This window comes from Aquarana catesbeiana, linkage group LG12 (genome assembly GCF_042186555.1).
Source record: "Aquarana catesbeiana isolate 2022-GZ linkage group LG12, ASM4218655v1, whole genome shotgun sequence".
Taxonomy (NCBI): Eukaryota; Metazoa; Chordata; class Amphibia; order Anura; family Ranidae; genus Aquarana; species Aquarana catesbeiana.
Genome location: NC_133335.1, coordinates 166,200,209 through 166,219,361, shown reverse-complemented (window position 1 = coordinate 166,219,361; position 19,153 = coordinate 166,200,209). Strand labels below are relative to the sequence as shown.

General features: G+C 47.2%; 1 protein-coding gene across 6 annotated transcripts in view; it reads right to left on the bottom strand.

Annotated features, from left to right (window-relative positions):
• The window catches only part of SLC16A5 (solute carrier family 16 member 5), a 159,799-nt gene that overhangs the window by 125,888 nt on the left and 14,758 nt on the right, over positions 1 to 19,153 (bottom strand). For 3 of the 6 annotated variants that reach the window (XM_073606181.1, XM_073606178.1, XM_073606182.1), the window contains exon 1: positions 15,043 to 15,918. The exons of the other annotated variants lie outside the window; for them this stretch is intronic. The gene's annotated coding sequence lies outside the window, so the exon portion shown is untranslated. Of the gene's footprint in view, positions 1 to 15,042; positions 15,919 to 19,153 lie in introns of those variants that run through there. 6 annotated transcript variants of the gene reach the window in all.

The window sequence follows — 19,153 nt, the reverse complement described above, 5'->3', positions numbered from 1 at the left end:
AGGAATTGGGGCTGATCTGAGGCTTGAGAGTGCAGGATTTTAATTTGTCACTATTACTCAAGTAGTTTACAGTATATACTTTATAAAAAATCTTTTTCGTGATTAAGAGTATGAAGACATTTTTTTGTTATAAAATCGGCACGCTCAATTTCTTTGAAAACATTTTTCAGCACACTGTGCTCAAAAGGTTGCCTATCCTTGGTCTATAAACTGAAAAAATGTAATTGGCTTTACTTAAAACAACAAAGTTGAAAACATGAAAAGTCAAATGCAGGGGTAGGCAACCTTTTTGAGCACAGTGTGCTTAAAAATGTTTTCAAACACATTGAGCGTGCAGATTTTATAACAAAAAAAGTCAACTTCACACTCTCAATCACGAAAAGGATTTTTTATAAAGTAAATGCTGCAAACTATTTTAGTAGTGAGAAATTAACATCCTGCATTCTCACACCTCAGATCACTGTCCCCCAGCACATCTGCCCCACCACTGTACTACCCTGCACATCTGCCCCACCACTGTACCCCCCCTGCTCATCTGCCCCACCACTGTAAGCCCCCTGCTCATCTGCCCCACCAATGTACCCCCTTTCTCATCTGCCCCGCCATTGTAACCCCCTGCACATCTGCCCTGCCACTGTAACCCCCTGCACATCTGCCCCACCACTGTAACCCTCTGCACATCTGCCCCACCACTGTAACCTCCTGCACATCTGCCCTACATCTGCACCACCACTATACTACCCTGCACATCTGCCTAACCACTGTACCCCTTTGCTCATCTGCCTCACCACTGTACCCCCCTGCTCATCTGCTCCACCATTGTAAGCCCCCTGCTCATCTGCTCCACCACTGTAAGCCCCCTTTCTCATCTGCCCCACCACTGTACCCCCCTGCACATCTGCCCCACCACTGTACTAACCTGCACATCTGCCCCACCTCTGTACCCCCCTGCTCTTCTGTCTCACCACTGTAACCCCCTGTACATCTGCCCCACCACTGTACCACTCTGCTCTTCTGTCTCACCACTGTAACCCCCTGCTCATCTGCCCCACCCATGTTCCCCCTTTCTCATCTGCCCCACCACTGTACCTCCCTGCACATCTGCTCCCCCACTGAACCATCTTCTCATCTGTCCTAACAGGGCTAAACTATGTGGTATGTTCACCAATGCCAGGAGCATGGCGGACAAGATGGGTGAACTAGAGATACTGTTGTACGAGGAGGATTTGGATTTTGTGGGAATTTCAGAGACCTGGTTCAACAGCTCTCATGATTGGCTGGCAAACATTCAAGGGTATACCCTATACCGCAAGGATAGAGAGGGTAAAAAAGGGGGAGGGGTATGCCTATATATCAAGAATAATGTACAAGTGAATGTGAGAGATGACATCACTGAGGGAGCTAGAGAGGAGGTGGAATCCTTATGGGTAGAGCTCCAAAGGGATGAAGCTAAGGGGAAAATAATACTGGGAGTATGCTATAGGCCCCCTAACCTGAGGGAGGAAGTGGAGACGGATCTCCTATCACAACTTGGAGTAGCAGCAAGGATGGGAAGTGTTATCATAATGGGGGATTTTAATTATCCAGACATAGACTGGGCGGAGGGAACCGCGCATTCATTTAAGGCTCTCCAGTTCCTTAATGTCTTGCAGGACAATTTTATGGGTCAGATGGTAGACGCACCAACTAGAAATAAAACATTACTGGATCTACTGATTACCAACAATACAGACCTGATCACGGATGTGGAAATGCGGGGCAACTTAGGTAACAGCGATCACAGGTCAATTAGTTTCAGTATAAATCACACAAATAGGAAATATAAAGGGAATACAAAGACACTGAATTTCAAAAGAGCCAACTTCCCTAAACTACAAACCTTGCTAAAAGGCATAAACTGGGATAAAATATTAGGAACAAAGAATACGGAGGAGAGATGGGTTTGCTTTAAGAGCATATTAAATAAGGGCATTAGCCAATGTATCCCATTGGGTAATAAATTTAAAAGAGCGAACAAAAGTCCTGGATGGCTTAACTCCAATGTAAAAATGCATATAAAAGCAAAGGAGAAGGCCTTCAAAAAATACAAGGTTGAGGGCATAGGCGTGCGCACAGGGTGTGCCACGTGTGCCTGGGCACACCCTAATTGCCTTGTGTGGTGCATATTCCCCCCTGTTTAGACCACTGATATTTCATCCACCCCAAAAATGTTACACAAGCTAAAAATTTTTGGGACAAGAAAATTAACAAAATTACACTGTCCACTGCCCTACTGACACCATCAGTACATATACACATGCATATGTATTTGAGCTTTGGGGTGCACACCCTAATGCAAGGGGCTGCGCACACCTATGGTTGAGGGATCATCCTCAGCATTCAGACTTTATAAAGAATGCAACAGGAAATGTAAGGGTACAATTAGGACAGCTAAGATAGAACATGAAAGACACATAGCGGCGGAGAGCAAAAAAAATCCCAAGAAATTATTTAAGTATGTAAACAGTAAAAAAGGGAGGACAGACCATATTGGCCCCATAAAGAATGAGGAAGGACATCTGGTTACAAAGGATGGGGAGATGGCAAAGGTATTGAATTTATTCTTCTCCTCAGTCTTCACGTGTGAATCGGGGGGCTTCAGTAACCAAAACTGCAGTGTTTATCCTCATGACACAACACAGGAAGCACCTCCATGGTTAACAGAGGACGGAATTAAAATTAGACTTGAGAAACTTAACATTAATAAATCACCGGGACCAGATGGCTTGCATCCGAGGGTACTTAGGGAACTCAGTCAAGTGATTGCCAGACCGTTGTTCCTAATTTTTACAGATAGTCTACTGACTGGAATGGTACCAGCTGATTGGAGAAAAGCCAATGTAGCACCTATATTTAAAAAGGGCCCAAAATACATACCTGGGAATTACAGACCAGTTAGCCTAACATCAATAGTATGTGAACTCTTGGAGGGGATGATAAGGGACTATATACAGGATTTTAGTAATACGAACAGTATCATTAGCAGTAATCAGCATGGATTCATGAAGAATCGTTCTTGCCAAACCAATCTATTAACCTTCTATGAGGAGGTGAGTTGCCATCTAGAAGGCCCGTAGACGTGGTGTATCTGGATTTTGCAAAAGCATTTGACACAGTTCCCCATAAACGTTTACTGTACAAAATAAGGTCCATTGGCATTGACCATAGGGTGAGTACATGGATTGAAAACTGGCTACAAGGGCGAGTTCAGAGGGTGGTGATAAATGGGGAGTACTCGGAATGGTCAGGGGTGGGTAGCTATTTGTCCCACCAATGTACCTCCTTTCTCCTTTGTCCCAACACTGAACCCCCCTGCTTATCTTTCCCACCACTGTAACCCCCTTCTCATCTGGCCCAACACTGAACCCTCCCCCCCCCCCGCTCATCTGCCCCATCACTGTACCCCCCCTGCTTTTCTGTCCCACCACTAAACCCTCTTCTCATCCCTCCCACCACTGTACCTCCTGCACATCTGCCCCACCACTGTACCCCCTAGCTCTTCTGTCCCACCACTGTAACCCCCCTGCTCATCTGCCCCATTAATTGTACCCCTTTTCTCATCTGCCCCACTAGTGTACCTCCCTGCACATCTGCTCCTGCTCTTCTGTTTCACCTTTTCTGTTTCACCTCATCTTCTCACCTTCATCTGCTCATCTGCCCCACCACTATAACCCGCTTTCTCATCTGCCCCATCAATGTACCTCATGCACATCTGCCTCACATATGTATCTCCCTGCTCTCCTGCCCCACCACTGTAACCCCGTGCTCTCCTGCCCCACCAATACACCTTCTTTCACATCTGCCCCACTGCTCTACCCCCCTGCTTTTCTACTTCAACACTGAACCCCCCTGCTCATCTGGCCCAACACTGTACCCCCCTGCTCATCTGTCCCACTGCTGAACCCCCTTCTCATCTCTTCCACCACTGTACCTCCCTGCACATGTGCCCCACCGCTGTACCCTCCTGCTCTTCTGTTCCACCACTGAACCCCTCCTGCTCATTTTTCCCACCGCTGTACCCTCCTGCTCATCTGCTCCACCGCTGTACCCTCTTCTCATCTATGATATGCGTGATATGCAGAGTGGTGAAAGGAAGCAGAGATGAGACACATCTACCTGTCCTGGCACACTCATCCTGCTGACCCAACTCTCGCATCCAGCCCACGTGCTTGTATGTGATGTGTGTGATGTCACATACAAGCATCTGGAATTGATGTGCAATGATGAGCTCAAGTCAGGGGCACTTTCTGAAAGCAGTGGGCCTGTGTGCAGGATCATAAGCTGGTCCCCCGCAGCTGAGAAAAAGTGGTTGGGTGTGAATTTCATTGCGCTGTGGCTTAAAAGGACACAGAGTGCAGGGGTTCAGTAGTAAGTGATGCAAAGGTTCAGGAATAATTTCAACAAAGTTCCCAGAAGCTCAACAGTAATTCCACAAACTGTCACCTGATTGTGGTTTTCTCAATCACAGTGAAATCCTTTCTTTCTGAGATGGGTAGTGGCAACCAAGCGAGTCGTCTTCCTCCAGATGGTGGGCGGGGCTAACAGGACTGTGATTGGCTTTAGCAGTGGCCAATGACAGACCTCCTCCTCCTGGAAACAGGGAACAACCCCCCCCCCCCCCCTCAGCAGAACTGCACCCAACTTCTTCCCCCTCACAAAAGCTGACGATCGCAGCTACAGCAAAGTTAGAGAACCAAACAATGTTTCCCATCTTTTACAATGTGTGGGGGCACAGAGCCCCCCCCCCCCCAGTGCAGGTGCAGTGTGGGGAATTCTGAAATTGAAATGCATTAGTGTCTCACTGACACTTCCCTGCACTGCTCTGATGATGGGGGAGGGAGTCGTGTGCCGGTAAAAGAGGCTTTGCAGGAAAAAAGTTTGTTCGAACACGCGAACACCGTTAAAGTCTATGGGACACGAACATGAATAATCAAAAGTGCTAATTTTAAAGGCTTATATGCAAGTTATTGTCATAAAAAGTATTTGGGGACCTGGGTCCTGCCCCAGGGGACATGGATCAATGCAAAAAAAAGTTTTAAAAACGGACGTTTTTTCAGGAGCAGTGATTTTAATAATGCTTAAAGTCAAACAATAAAAGTGTAATATCCCTTTAAATTTCGTAGCTGGGGGGTGTCTATAGTATGCCTGTAAAGGGGCGCATGTTTCCCATGTTTAGAACAGTCTGACAGCAAAATGACATTTTAAAGGAAAAAAGCCATTTAAAACTACTCGCGGCTATTGAATTGCCGGTCCGACAATACACATAGAAGTTCATTGATAAAAACGGCATGGGAATTCCCCACAGGGGAATCCCGAATCAAAATTAAAAAAAAAAAATTACGTGGGGGTACCTCTCAATTCCATACCAGGCCCTTCAGGTCTGGTATGGATATTAAGGGGAACCCCGGCCAAAATTTTTTTAAAAAATCACGTGGGGGTCCCCCTAAATTCCATACCAGACCCTTCAGGTCTGGTATGGATTTTAAGGGGAACCCCGTGTCAAAAAAAAAAAAAAAAACGGCGTGGGGTCTCCCCAAAAATCCATACCAGAGCCTTATCCGAGCACGCAACCTGGCAGGCCGCAGGAAAAGAGGGGGGGGACGAGAGAGCGCCCCCCCCTGAACCGTACCAGGCCACATGCCCTCAACATTGGGAGGGTGCTTTGGGGTAGCCCCCCAAAACACCTTGTCCCCATGTTGATGAGGACAAGGGCCTCATCCCCACGACCCTGGCCGGTGGTTGTGGGGGTCTGCGGGCGGGGGGCTTATCGTAATCTGGAAGCCCCCTTTAACAAGGGGACCCCCAGATCCTGGCCCCCCCCTGTGTGAAATGGTAAGGGGGTACAAAAGTACCCCTACCATTTCACTAAAAAACTGTCAAACATTTTAAAAATGACAAGAGACAGTTTTTGACAATTCCTTTATTTAAATGCTTCTTCTTTCTTCTTTCTCCTATCTTCCTTCATCTTCTTCTTCTTCTTCTGGCTCTTCTGGTTCTTCCTCCGGCGTTCTCGTCCAGCATCTCCTCCGCGGCGTCTTCTATCTTCTTCTCCTCGGGCCGCTCCACACCCGTGGCATGAGGGGAGGCTCCCGCTCTTCTTCAGGTCTGGTATGGATATTAAGGGGAACCCCGGCCAAAATTTTTTTTAAAAATCACGTGGGGGTCCCCCTAAATTCCATACCAGACCCTTCAGGTCTGGTATGGATTTTAAGGGGAACCCCGTGCCAAAAAAAACGGCGTTGGGTCTCCCCAAAAATCCATACCAGAGCCTTATCCGAGCACGCAACCTGGCAGGCCGCAGGAAAAGAGGGGGGGACGAGAGAGCGCCCCCCCCTGAACCGTACCAGGCCACATGCCCTCAACATTGGGAGGGTGCTTTGGGGTAGCCCCCCAAAACACCTTGTCCCCATGTTGATGAGGACAAGGGCCTCATCCCCACGACCCTGGCCGGTGGTTGTGGGGGTCTGCGGGCGGGGGGGCTTATCGTAATCTGGAAGCCCCCTTTAACAAGGGGACCCCCAGATCCTGGCCCCCCCCTGTGTGAAATGGTAAGGGGGTACAAAAGTACCCCTACCATTTCACTAAAAAACTGTCAAACATGTTAAAAATGACAAGAGACAGTTTTTGACAATTCCTTTATTTAAATGCTTCTTCTTTCTTCTTTCTCCTATCTTCCTTCATCTTCTTCTTCTGGCTCTTCTGGTTCTTCCTCCGGCGTTCTCGTCCAGCATCTCCTCTGCGGCGTCTTCTATCTTCTTCTCCTCGGGCCGCTCCACACCCGTGGCATGAGGGGAGGCTCCCGCTCTTCTGTTCATCTTCTTCTCTTCTTCATCTTCTTCTTCATCTTCTTCTCTGCTTCATCTTCTTCTCTTCTTCATTTTCTTCTCCGGGCCGGTCCGCATCCATGCTGGCATGGTGGGAGGCTCCCACTGTGTGACGGCGTCTCCTCGTCTGACGGTTCTTAAATAACGGGGGGCGGGGCCACCCGGTGACCCCGCCCCCCTTTGACGCACGGTGACTTGACAGGACTTCCCTGTGACATCACGGGGAATGCCACAGGGAAATCCTGTCATGTCCCGTGCGTCAGAGGGGGGCGGGGTCACCGGGTGGCCCCCGCCCCCCGTTATTTAGGAAACCGTCAGAAGAGGAGACGCCGTCACACAGCGGGAGCCTCCCTCCATGCCAGCATGGATGCGGAGCGGCCCGGAGAAGAAGATGAAGAAGAAGATGAAGAAGAGAAGAAGATGAAGAGAAGAGCGGGAGCCTCCCCCCATGCCATGGGTGCGGAGCGGCCCGAGGAGAAGAAGGTAGAAGACGCGGCGGAGGAGATGCTGGACGAGAACGCCGGAGGAAGAACCAGAAGAACCAGAAGAAGAAGAAGATGAAGGAAGATAGAAGAAAGAAGAAGCATTTAAATAAAGGAATTGTCAAAAACTGTCTCTTGTCATTTTTAACATTTTTGACAGTTTTTTAGTGAAATGAAAGGGGTACTTTTGTACCCCCTTACCATTTCACACAGCGGGGGGGCCGGGATCTGGGGGTCCCCTTGTTAAAGGGGGCTTCCAGATTACGATAAGCCCCCCGCCTGCAGACCCCCACAACCACCGGCCAGGGTTGTGGGGATGAGGCCCTTGTCCTCATCAACATGGGGACAAGGCGTTTTGGGGGGCTACCCCAAAGCACCCACCCAATGTTGAGGGCATGTGGCCTGGTATGGTTCAGGAGGGGGGGCGCTCTCTCGTCCCCCCCTCTTTTCCTGCGGCCTGCCAGGTTGCGTGCTCGGATAAGGGTCTGGTATGGATTTTTGGGGGGACACTACGCCATTTTTTTTTTTTTTTGCCGGGTTTCCCCTTAAAATCCATACCAGACCCTTTATGGAATTTAGGGGGACCCCCACGTAATTTTTTTTTTTTTAATTTTGGCCGGGGTTCCCCTTAATATCCATACCAGACCTGAAGGGCCTGGTATGGAATTTAGGGGGACCCCCCCCGTCATTTTTTTTTTAAATTTTGGTTCGGGGTTCCCCTGTGGGGAATTCCCATGCCGTTTTTATCAATGAACTTCTATGTGTATTGTCGGACCGGCAATGCAATAGCCGCAAGTAGTTTTAAATGGCTTTTTTCCTTTGAAATGTCATTTTGCTGTCAGACTGTTCTAAACACGGGAAACATGCGCCCCTTTACAGGCATACTATAGACACCCCCCAGCTACGAAATTTAAAGGGATATTACACTTTTATTGTTTGACTTTAAGCATTATTAAAATCACTGCTCCTGAAAAAACGTCCGTTTTTAAAACTTTTTTTGCATTGATCCATGTCCCCTGGGGCAGGACCCAGGTCCCCAAACACTTTTTATGACAATAACTTGCATATAAGCCTTTAAAATTAGCACTTTTGATTTCTCCCATAGACTTTTAAAGGGTGTTCCGCGGCATTCGAATTTCCCGCGAACACCCCAAATTATTCGTTGTTCGGCGAACTTGCGAATAGCCAATGTTCGAGTCGAACATGTGTTCAACTCGAACTCGAAGCTCATCCCTAGCGGCTACATTCCTTCTCCATGGTCAAAACACAAATAAACGATTCAGATATGAGAATGCACTAAATTTCACCAGGTATATGCAACAGATAGAGTAACAACGTGCAAGACCACACACACTCCTATTTGTATTTGTAAAGCCATGCAACTATGTTTTAAGCGGGACCGTAAAATGTAACGGGGAATGAACTTCCCAGTGACCAGCGGGCCCAGAGTGGGAATTGGGTAATTGAGTTATTATATAATAAGATAATCAGTCGGATATCCGGGAAAAGAATGTACCCAGGGTTCAAAAAACGGGAAGGGTGGCGATCACAGGGGTGGGGGGGGGGGGGGGGGGGGGGGAGAAGAAGGCGTTGGGAGATAATTGGGGAAAAGGAGAAGGAATGTAAGTTTCTTAGGGGGGGGAGAGAAGCTACTCAGGAGAGAGAGGGGGGAAGGGCCCCTCGCCCAGGGAGCGTGGCTGACCCAAGAGGTTCAGTCCGCAGGCGGGGCAACTTGGAGGTAGGCATCAGTGTAGATAAAGTGTTGCCACGGTCTGCAAGTGTCTCAGAATGTCTCCTCTCGGTTATGTAGGTTAGCTGTGAGATCCTCCATGTCCCTGAGTTCATTAACCATGGAAAACCACAAGGATTTTGAGGACGGGTTTTCGGATCTCCAACATAAGGGTATGCATGCTTTAGCCGCATTCAGTAGCTGGATTGTGAGGAAAGTCTTATGCTTCTTGATTGGATGGTTCGAGAGATGCAGCAGACAAGCAGCTGGGTTCCCCTCTAGGTCTATGTTAGTCATTTGCTTGATGATACTGATCACCTCTCGCCAAAAGGGTTTAAGTTTGGGGCAGTCCCAAAAGATGTGGAGCATCATTCCGTCTGCATCACCACACCGCCAACATGTACTGGGGACCTGAGGATGGAAATGGTGTAGAGTGACAGGGACCCTGTACCAGCGAGTCAAAATTTTGTATCCAGTCTCTTGGATTTTAGTGGCTATGAAAGACTTCTGCGCAAAGTGAAGAATCTTCTCCCTCTGTGTGACGGTGAATTGGATGTCAAGGTCCGATTCCCATCTTGAAAAGAACTCAGGCTCATACCCTGTCAGGACCGGATCAGGGACCCATAGATTAGCGAAAGGCAGTGCCGGATCGGTGCCTTCCTGTGACAAATGCGTTCCAGTTCTGTAAGCGGTCGAGATATACCCGGGGAGCGCGAGCGTCAAATGAGAAAGATACGCATCTGTATACGACACCAGAAGTCAAGACGAGGGTCTGCGGCTGTCTCGCATGCAGAAGGGGAGAGCTGTCCATCGGGCCCTAGAAAGTAACAGAGATGGAGCCGTCCACTGACAGCTAAACGCCGAAAGTGAGGGTTCTGTATACCAGGTGTGAATTCTGGATTACCCAATACAGACATCATGGGGGAGGGTGTTGGTGATAATGAGGAGCATCAAAAAGCATCCCTGGCCACTATCAATGTGCTGCCGAGGGTAGGGTGGTCTCTGGAAGCCTTTGGTATGGAGGAGGTGATCCATGGCCAGCTCTTTGCAGTGTCATTGTCATTGGTCCTCAAGTTCCATGGCAACCCACTGTTTCAGTTACATAAGGTTTAATAGGCAATAGGTTTCATGTGTCTTTGTGACCCTGGAAAAGTGCGGAAAAAGCACACCAGTGTCAGAGGGGCCTAGGAGATTTGTAGTGTGCATAGAGCGGTGCACATGATGGAAACTAATGTGTACTGCTCATTCAAAACAAACAGAAGTGAGGGGCAAAAGGAAGGAAAGCTTCAGGAGCTCACGGAGGACATTACAAGAAGGCAGAAAAACACAGTAAGAGATTTTTTTCATGAAAAATAGATTACAGGCCCATTATAGCAGTGGATGTGTATGGATAAGTTATATAATAAGGATATCACTTTAAATGCATGCTGCCTATGGTCCTTCCAATAAAGGGAACCTGTTGCTTTGTTTAGTATGGTTTAGTACAGGTTTACATTGATATAAAAAACAGTTTTTTAAGATATAAAGATTAATAAATAATAATTAAAAAGGCATACTGCATAAGTGGATCTACTCTGATCACCCCACTATGTCATTGTTTATAGACAAGCTGTCTTGGACCTCCTTAAAAAAGGAAACACGGGTCCACAATTTTTTTTGACGTCTGGCATCTTTCAATCAAACTTTGCTTACTAATACACAATAATCCATATTATTATTATTATTATTATTATACATTATTTATGTAGCGTCAACAGTTTACGCAGCACTTTACAATATAAAAGGAGACAATACAGTTACAATACAATAAAATACAAGAGGATTAAGAGGGCCCTGCTCAGAAGAGTTTACAATCTAATAAGGTGAGGCAGGTGGTACAAAATGTTGTAACTGTGTGTGGTAAAATGTAAAATGTTTCCAAAGTACTCAGTGGTATTAAACCAGGCTACTAACTAAGGCCCCTTTCACACTGGGGCGGGGGCGGCGCTGGCGGTAAAGCGCCACTATTGTAAGTGGCGCTTTATCGTCGGTATTCGGCCCCAACCGGGGGCGGTTTTACCCCCCCGCTAGCGGCCGAGAAAAGGTTAAAATCCACCGCAAAGTGCCTCTGCAGAGGCGCTTTGCTGGCGGTATAGCCGCGCTGTCCCATTGATTCCAAAGGGCAGGAGCGGTGAAGGAGCGGTGTATACTCCGCTCCTTCACCGCTCCGAAGATGCTGCTAGCAGGACTTTTTTCCCCGCCTTGCCAGCGCACCACTCCAGTGTGAAAGCCCTCAAGGCTTTCACACTGGAGACAAAGCAGCGGCTGTTTCAGGTCAGTTTGCAGGCGCTATTATTAGCGCAATATCGCCTGCAAACCGGCCCAGTGTGAAAGGACCCTAAGTATAACATGTTTGTTATTTTTTTTTTTTTAAACTGGTCTTTAACCACTTAAGCACGGCCCACCGCATATATATACTGCGGCAGAACGGCCCTATTGCACGAAACGATGTACCCGTACGCCGTTTTGTGCGTGAGTAACAGAGATGGAGCCGTCCACTGACAGCTAAGCGCCGAAAGTGAGGGTTCTGTATACCAGGTGTGAATTCTGAATTACCCAAAACAGACATCGTGGGGGAGGGTGTTGGTGATAATGAGGAGCATCAAAAAGCATCCCTGGCCACTATCAATGTGTTGCCGAGAGTAGGATGGTCTCTGGAAGCCTTTGGTATGGAGGAGGTGATCCATGGCCAGCATGTGGATGATGGGACTGTATAGGAGTACAGGGGATGGGGATGGTGATAATAGGATTGCATAGGAGTACACGGGATGGGGATGACGGGACTGTATAGGAGTACAGGGGATGGGGATGAGAGGACTGTATAGGAGTACAAGGGATGGGGATGATAGGACTGTAAAGGGGATGGGGGATAGGGATGACATCAGTGGGAGAGGGATGGTGGTCGGGGGATGGGATCAGTGGCAGAGGGATGATTTTTTATGTACAGTAATGGAGACTCTGGGGACATATCGGGGTCACTTTAGATGTGGGGGAGTTGTCAGTCTCCCTCTCCTATGTACTGTAAACAGGTATGCTCTCTACATATAGCACTGTGTTCATTTCAGAGAACAGGCACAGGTCACCATGCTCCTTACCGTGTCTCCTCTTTTCATATAACACTGTGCTGTGTGTAGAGAACTTACCTGTGTTTATTGCTGGACATGAGAAGTGTTCAGTGCCTCTCCCCCCTCCCCCATTGGCTAAATGGGATGCTGATAAAGACTTTGAATGAGTGAGGGAAGAGTGGGCAGGGAATTTGGAGGACATAGGAACATCAAAGCCCAGGGGAGAGGTGTTGGAGTCTTGCAGAGGAGAGCTTGCAGATAACAGCCAGGCAAAGGTGAGGAGACTTTACTTGTGTCATGCTGTCTCTGCTTCCGAGTTTTAACTGGGGACGCGCTGCCATGGAAATAGAGGTATGTGAAGAACGTGCTCGTTCTAGATAGCAGCCTGGGTGTGCACCTCTTCACCAAACACACCCACATGTCCTCCAGAGGGAGGGAGTGAATGATTGGCTGGATTGTGGAGCTGAAACCATCCCCTGGTAACTTCTGAACTGAAAAAGAACCATTAGAGGCTGATTCTGGACTCTTCGAAAGACTATTCTACAAAAACTAAAGGACTTGGGAAAGAAAGGAATGCAATGCAGGTATGAGTGTAGCATGTACTACCTATTTTTGCATTCCCACACTTCTCCTTTAAGTACAAAACTGCTAAAAACACACTTAGGCCGGGTTCACATATGTGCGGCCGCGGTTCCCAGCATGGGGTCCGGTGCATTCCTGTTCATCTGAATCTGACCTGAACCGGACCCAAACACGGAATGTGGAATGTGGACCACGGTCACCCCGGACATGTGTGAACTGGCTCCATTGAGAGCGGTTACACTCGCATGCCATGCAAATTGGATGTGGGGAAACCCACATCCAATTTGCACACATGTGAACCCGGCCTAAAAATGTCTTTTACATGTGTTTCACATGCGCTTTTCATGCACTCCCATTGAAATCTACGAGGCCAAAAAATGTCCTAGGCTGCACCAAAGAAGCACCTCACCTTTTCAAAAATCACCCGCGTCATTTGCATTGATTAAATAGGTGCCATGTAATTTCCATTGCCATTCATGAGAGCGTGAAGGCAGATGCAGGAGAAATCACAATAGTGTGAACAAGGGGCTTAAATTATATCCTTATTCCCCCTAAAATAATCCATACACAACCACTTAATGGCCCTGTAATCTATTTTTCATGAAAATGTTTCTTACTGTGTTCCTTTGCTTCTTTGTAACATCCCTTGTGCTCCCAAACCCCTCCTTTCCCCTCTCACTTCAATTTGTTTGGAATGAGCAGTGCACCTTAGTCGGGGTCATGTGCCTTGCTCTATGCACACTAGAAATCCCAAAGTCCCTAGCCCATCACGGAGCAAGCAAAAGAGGGTGGCTATGTTCCTGCATACAGTGGGACCATGGAGAGCAAATGTAGCCACCCTCTAACAGGAAGTCAGATTACCGCAGCAAAGAAAGAGGAATTTCAAGATTTGTAGGAGGCTGAGAGTAATAGAAAGGACTTTTTTAAGTTAATACATCTATTAGGGGCGCACGGGTGCCAACCCCCCATCCATGCCCTCTAATCTACATGCAGGGTGCCGGACGCATGGATTCCAATGGGGTTTTTATTTTTATTCACATGATTAGAGCCAGAGGCTCTAATAGGCTTCAAAAAAGGATGGGCTCGGAGCTCAGGGCACTGCACTCTGACCCCACCCCAGTTGCATAGCTCCCAACTGTCCCTGATTTTGAGGGACTGTCCCTGATTTGGAGCAATGTCCCTCTATCCCTCGTTCCTCCTCATTTGTCCTTCATTTTGGTCTGATCTATATAGTTGTATATAAAATGCACTTTTTATCTATCAAAAAGTGTTTTCCAGTGCTAACCTTTCATCTGATTTCTAAATTCCTGCATTTGTAAATTCCAAAAGCCAATATAAAGGAATAGTAGTGGTAAAAAAGCACTTGTGGGTTTAACCAATCTTGTTTTTTTGTACAATTCTCCTTTAAGGGGGCGCGGCAAGGGGTGTGTACTATACCTGCATACTTTTGCTGATAGGTGTCCCTCATTCCCATCTCAAAAAGTTGGGAGGTATGCAGTTGTGTGACAATAGTGAATGAATATTCTCTATTTTCACACTGATCCTCATTCCGGCCAATCAGGAAGCGGGTCTTAAGATTGGCTGAAAGGACAGGCGATCCAATTGGATGCCTAGGAGAAGGAGGGAGGCGACGCAGGGCGGAAGCCGCTGTGATGCAGAGGACTGGGAGACGTGATGGAAGCTGCCACTGCCCATAGGAACTCTGCCTGCCAACGACCTAGATGGGGTAAGTGCAGGGCTGGATGACCGACTGACCGACCACCAGCCGCCACTGCTTGAATAGAATTTTTTAAAACCAGAGTTTAGTTTAACTTTTATCATACAGTATATATTAGAACAAAGGTATCTGTAATCAATACAATGCTGGATGCAAATTCAAATACCATTTTCATTAAATAATACCCCACAAATCCAAATTTATATTCACATCTACTTTGAAAAGTTTCCACCACTATCCAGCCGCCTGGTCTGGTACAGAAGAGACCATATGAATGTTCACAAGGCGTCTGGTCAGGAAAAGGTTACGCTCGCTATATTAAAACACGCGTGGCCATTAGCCATGCAGTCCAGCCGCTCAGGTTACATACAACCATAGAGAGATTGTACTGAACCGATAAGGTTCATATAAGTCAGAGATGTGTATAATGGCAGGAAAGGGGAATTAGATCTGTGAAGAATGAAAGAATTATTCAGCTGCTAGAAAAGAATGAGATTATGGAAAATGATTCTGACTTCTCTCCCTCCTTGTATTACTGGTGTGTTGTGCTCATTCGTAGGCTCACCTGCCTCTTCTCCCTCTCGCTTGCTCTAGGTAGGTTTTTTGCCTCTGTGGCACAGGTCATGAGCTAGGTGCAAGATGCCTATCCCTGGAACAGAGACAAAAAAGTCAGCGGAGAGGCAGAAGTAGGGAAGGGGTGGGGATTGCAGGAAAACGAAGGAGAAGGAAGGAGGAAAACAGGATTAAGAGGAGGAGGGTAGATAGAGAGTCAGAGGGGGAATGTACGATGGAAAGAAGAGGAGGGCGATTCAAGAAAGGAGCCCGGAGGAAATTGAAGTTCTAGGGGAGTGGGCTCAGTAATAGCTCATAAGGAAAACAAGAATGACTCTGCAGAATATCTATATATACACTACAATTTATCATCCCGGGAAAGCAGGAAACTCAAGGAGTCAATGCTGCGACATTGAAACCGGAGATGAACTCAGATCACAAATTCGATTTGTAATCTTCTTTTTATTTAGAAATATTTCCCTTTAAGGGCTCATTCACACCAGGAACTGCATGTGAATCGTACAGAATCGCGCTGTGTGTTCCTGTGCAATTCACATTCAGCTCTGTGCAGTGGGATTTGAAATTGCATGCACTACTGTTGGAAATGCACTGCAACTGGATCGCATGGTACATTTGCACTGTGATTGCGACCTGCGTTTGCGCTGACACCTGCTACAAGGCCAGTGCGGTTTGAATGAGGTGCAGAAATGCAGGTTTCCCGCACCACATAGTGTGAATGGGCCCTAAGTTATATTTACTGTATAGTTTAAAGTGCAGATGTTTGATGCGTTTTATGGATAAAGGCAATATTAAAGTATATATAAACTCTATCAATAAATTGCTCATGCCCGCTCTATAACCAACAGACGGCTACAGTGCAGGCTCAAATTGCCGGGAGGTCATCCACGTACGTCCTCCTGAGCATGCGCTGCCTGCTGGCCCCCTGCGGGATGCGCTCTGTGATCAGCAAGTCAATGAGACTGTAGTGTCCCTGTCTCCCGATCTCGGCCCCTTACCACGTGATCAGCTGTCAGCCAATGACAGCTGATCACGTGGTATAAAAGGAAGATCAAACTCAGATTTTTTCCCCCTCATGCTGACAGCATGAGGAGGAAAAAAAAGCCCTTTACCGGCTTCTGTCAGAGGGACATCAGTTGTGCACACGGACACCCACTGCTGCTAAGCAGTGCCCACAAGTGCCACCTACCAATCCAATACATATCAGTGCTGCCTATCAGAGCCCACCAATGCCACCTTCCAGTGCCCACCAGTGCCACCTATCAAAGCCCACCAGTGCCACCTACCAGTGCCCATCAGTGCTGCCAATCAGTGCCCTTGAGTGAAACCAATCAGTGCCATCCATCAGTTCCCACCAGTGTCACCTATCAGTACTCACCAGTGCCACCTTATCAGTGCAGCCTATCAGTGCCCATCAGTGCAGCCTCAGCTCACATCAATGAAGGAAAAAAATAACTTGTTTGCAAAATTTTATAACAAATTGTGAAACTTTTTTGGGTTCACACCTGGGTTCACATCCAATTCGCATAGCAGGAGAATGTGACTGGCTCTCTATGCTATAAGCCAGTTCACATATCTCCGGGGCGGCTGTGGAGTGCACTGCACAGAAACGCTGTGCGTCTTTGGCTCCATTTAAGGGCCGAGTACAGGCACAGATTCGGCCCTGAACTGGAGAATGGTGATGCACGATGTTCCTGTGCGATCCACAGCCGGTTCCAGTGTGAACTGAGCCTGAGCCTCATGCTGCACAAAAATTTTCACACCTAGTGGACAGCATCCTATGCACCAGTAGACTGAGGGTAGCCATCGCTGTGGCAAGGTCAACTGATCAGCTCACACTTCACACATAGGGTAGCCACCAGGTGCTTTAACAGAAACTGTAACACTCACTGCCACATCTAGACAGGAATGTAAGGCAGGCCATACACGGATTTGAACCATGCAAGGGCAGGCTGAATGTACCAAGTTGATTGATCGATCAATGTGGGTACACCAGCATGTTGGGTTTTACCTGCGATTATCACTAGTGGCTGCTATAGCCGCTAGCAATAATCACTGTCTTCTATCAGCGAGGACGGCTTTTCCCACCCTCCCCCGCTCCCCCCCCACATCGTGGTTGCAGGAAAGAAATTTGCTCTGTGTATGACCGGCCTAACAGATGTTACATTACAGTAGCTTTTCCAAAGAGTCAGAATTCCTTAAAGTGGTATTAAGCCCAAAAGCAAACATTTATTATATTGCAGCTTACCAATTCTTAGATGTGATAGCTGCAATCGTTTCCGTTTTTAGGCTTTCTTTCTTTCTTTTTTTTATTTTCACCTGGTGATCTGGTCAGTTACATACATATTTACATAGTAGGTGAGTAGGGATGAGCTTCGTGTTCGAGTCGAACCCATGTTCGACTCGAACATCGTCTGTTCGCCCGTTCGCCGAATTGCGAACGATATGGGCCGTTCGCGCCAAATTCGTGTGGCGCGTCACGGCCCATAATTCACTGCGGCATCGCAGTGCGTTGCTGGCTGATGATTGACCAAGCATGCACTATGACCCGCATGCTTGGCCAATCACAGCGCCGTCAGTAGAGAGAACTGTAATTGGCCAAAGCCAGGGTGGCTTTGGCCAATTATGGCTCAGGGGATTTAGAACACGCCCCACACTATAAAAGGCCACCTGCACGGTGGCCCTGTGTAGTGTGTTCCGGCGTGCTGAGAGATAGAGAGAGAGAGAGAGAGTGAGACAGTGTCATTTCATTTGAGTTACCTAGATTAGGCAGGACAGTCAGTCAGTTAGCTGCACTTACAGTGTATTGTGTATATATATGCATCCCAGGTGTTGTATATATATATATATATATATATATATATATATATATATACACTGTATTCAGTTTAGCTAGAATCCGTTCCTGTTGTCTTCCTACTAACAGGCAAGCTTGTCTTGTTACAGTATTTACAGCTACCTGAAGAAAATTGCTGGTGTTCTTTTGATCCTATTAGTACCACAGTCAGGCAGCTAGACTATTTACAGTTAGTGTTGTGCGTCCTCCTCACAGTGTTCAGCTAAAGCTACAAGTTAGTTTTAGTGTGACCTCTGCACAGTGTTCATCTAAAGCTACAAGTTAGTTTAGTGCGACCTCTGCACAGTGTTCAGCTAAAGCTACAAGTTAGTGTAGTGCGTCCTCCTCACAGTGTTCAGCTAAAACTACAAGTTAGTGTAGTGTGACCTCTGCACAGTGTTCAGCTAAAGCTCCAAGTTAGTTTAGTGCGACCTCTGCACAGTGTTCAGCTAAAGCTACAAGTTAGTGTAGTGCGTCCTCTGAACAGTGTTCATCTAAATCTACAAGTTAGTGTAGTGCGTCCTCCTCACAGTGTTCAGCTAAAGCTACAAGTTAGTGTAGTGCGTCCTCTGAACAGTGTTCATCTAAAGCTACAAGTTAGTGTAGTGCGTCCTCCTCACAGTGTTCAGCTAAAACTACAAGTTAGTGTAGTGCAACCTCTGCACAGTGTTCAGCTAAAGCTACAAGTTAGTTTAGTGCGACCTCTGCACAGTGTTCAGCTAAAGCTACAAGTTAGTGTAGTGCGTCCTCTGAACAGTGTTCATCTAAAGCTACAAGTTAGTGTAGTGCGTCCTCCTCACAGTGTTCAGCTAAAACTACAAGTTAGTGTAGTACGACCTCTGCACAGTGTTCAGCTAAAGCTACAAGTTAGTTTAGTGCGACCTCTGCACAGTGTTCAGCTAAAGCTACAAGTTAGTGTAGTGCGTCCTCTGAACAGTGTTCATCTAAAGCTACAAGTTAGTGTAGTGCGTCCTCCTCACAGTGTTCAGCTAAAGCTACAAGTTAGTGTAGTGCGTCCTCTGAACAGTGTTCATCTAAAGCTACAAGTTAGTGTAGTGCGTCCTCCTCAGTGTTTAGCTAAAACTACAAGTTAGTGTAGTGCGACCTCTGCACAGTGTTCAGCTAAAGCTACAAGTTAGTGTAGTGCGTCCTCCTCACAGTGTTCAGCTAAAACTACAAGTTAGTGTAGTGCTTCCTCTGAACAGTGTTCATCTAAAGCTACAAGTTAGTGTAGTGCGTCCTCCTCACAGTGTTCAGCTAAAACTACAAG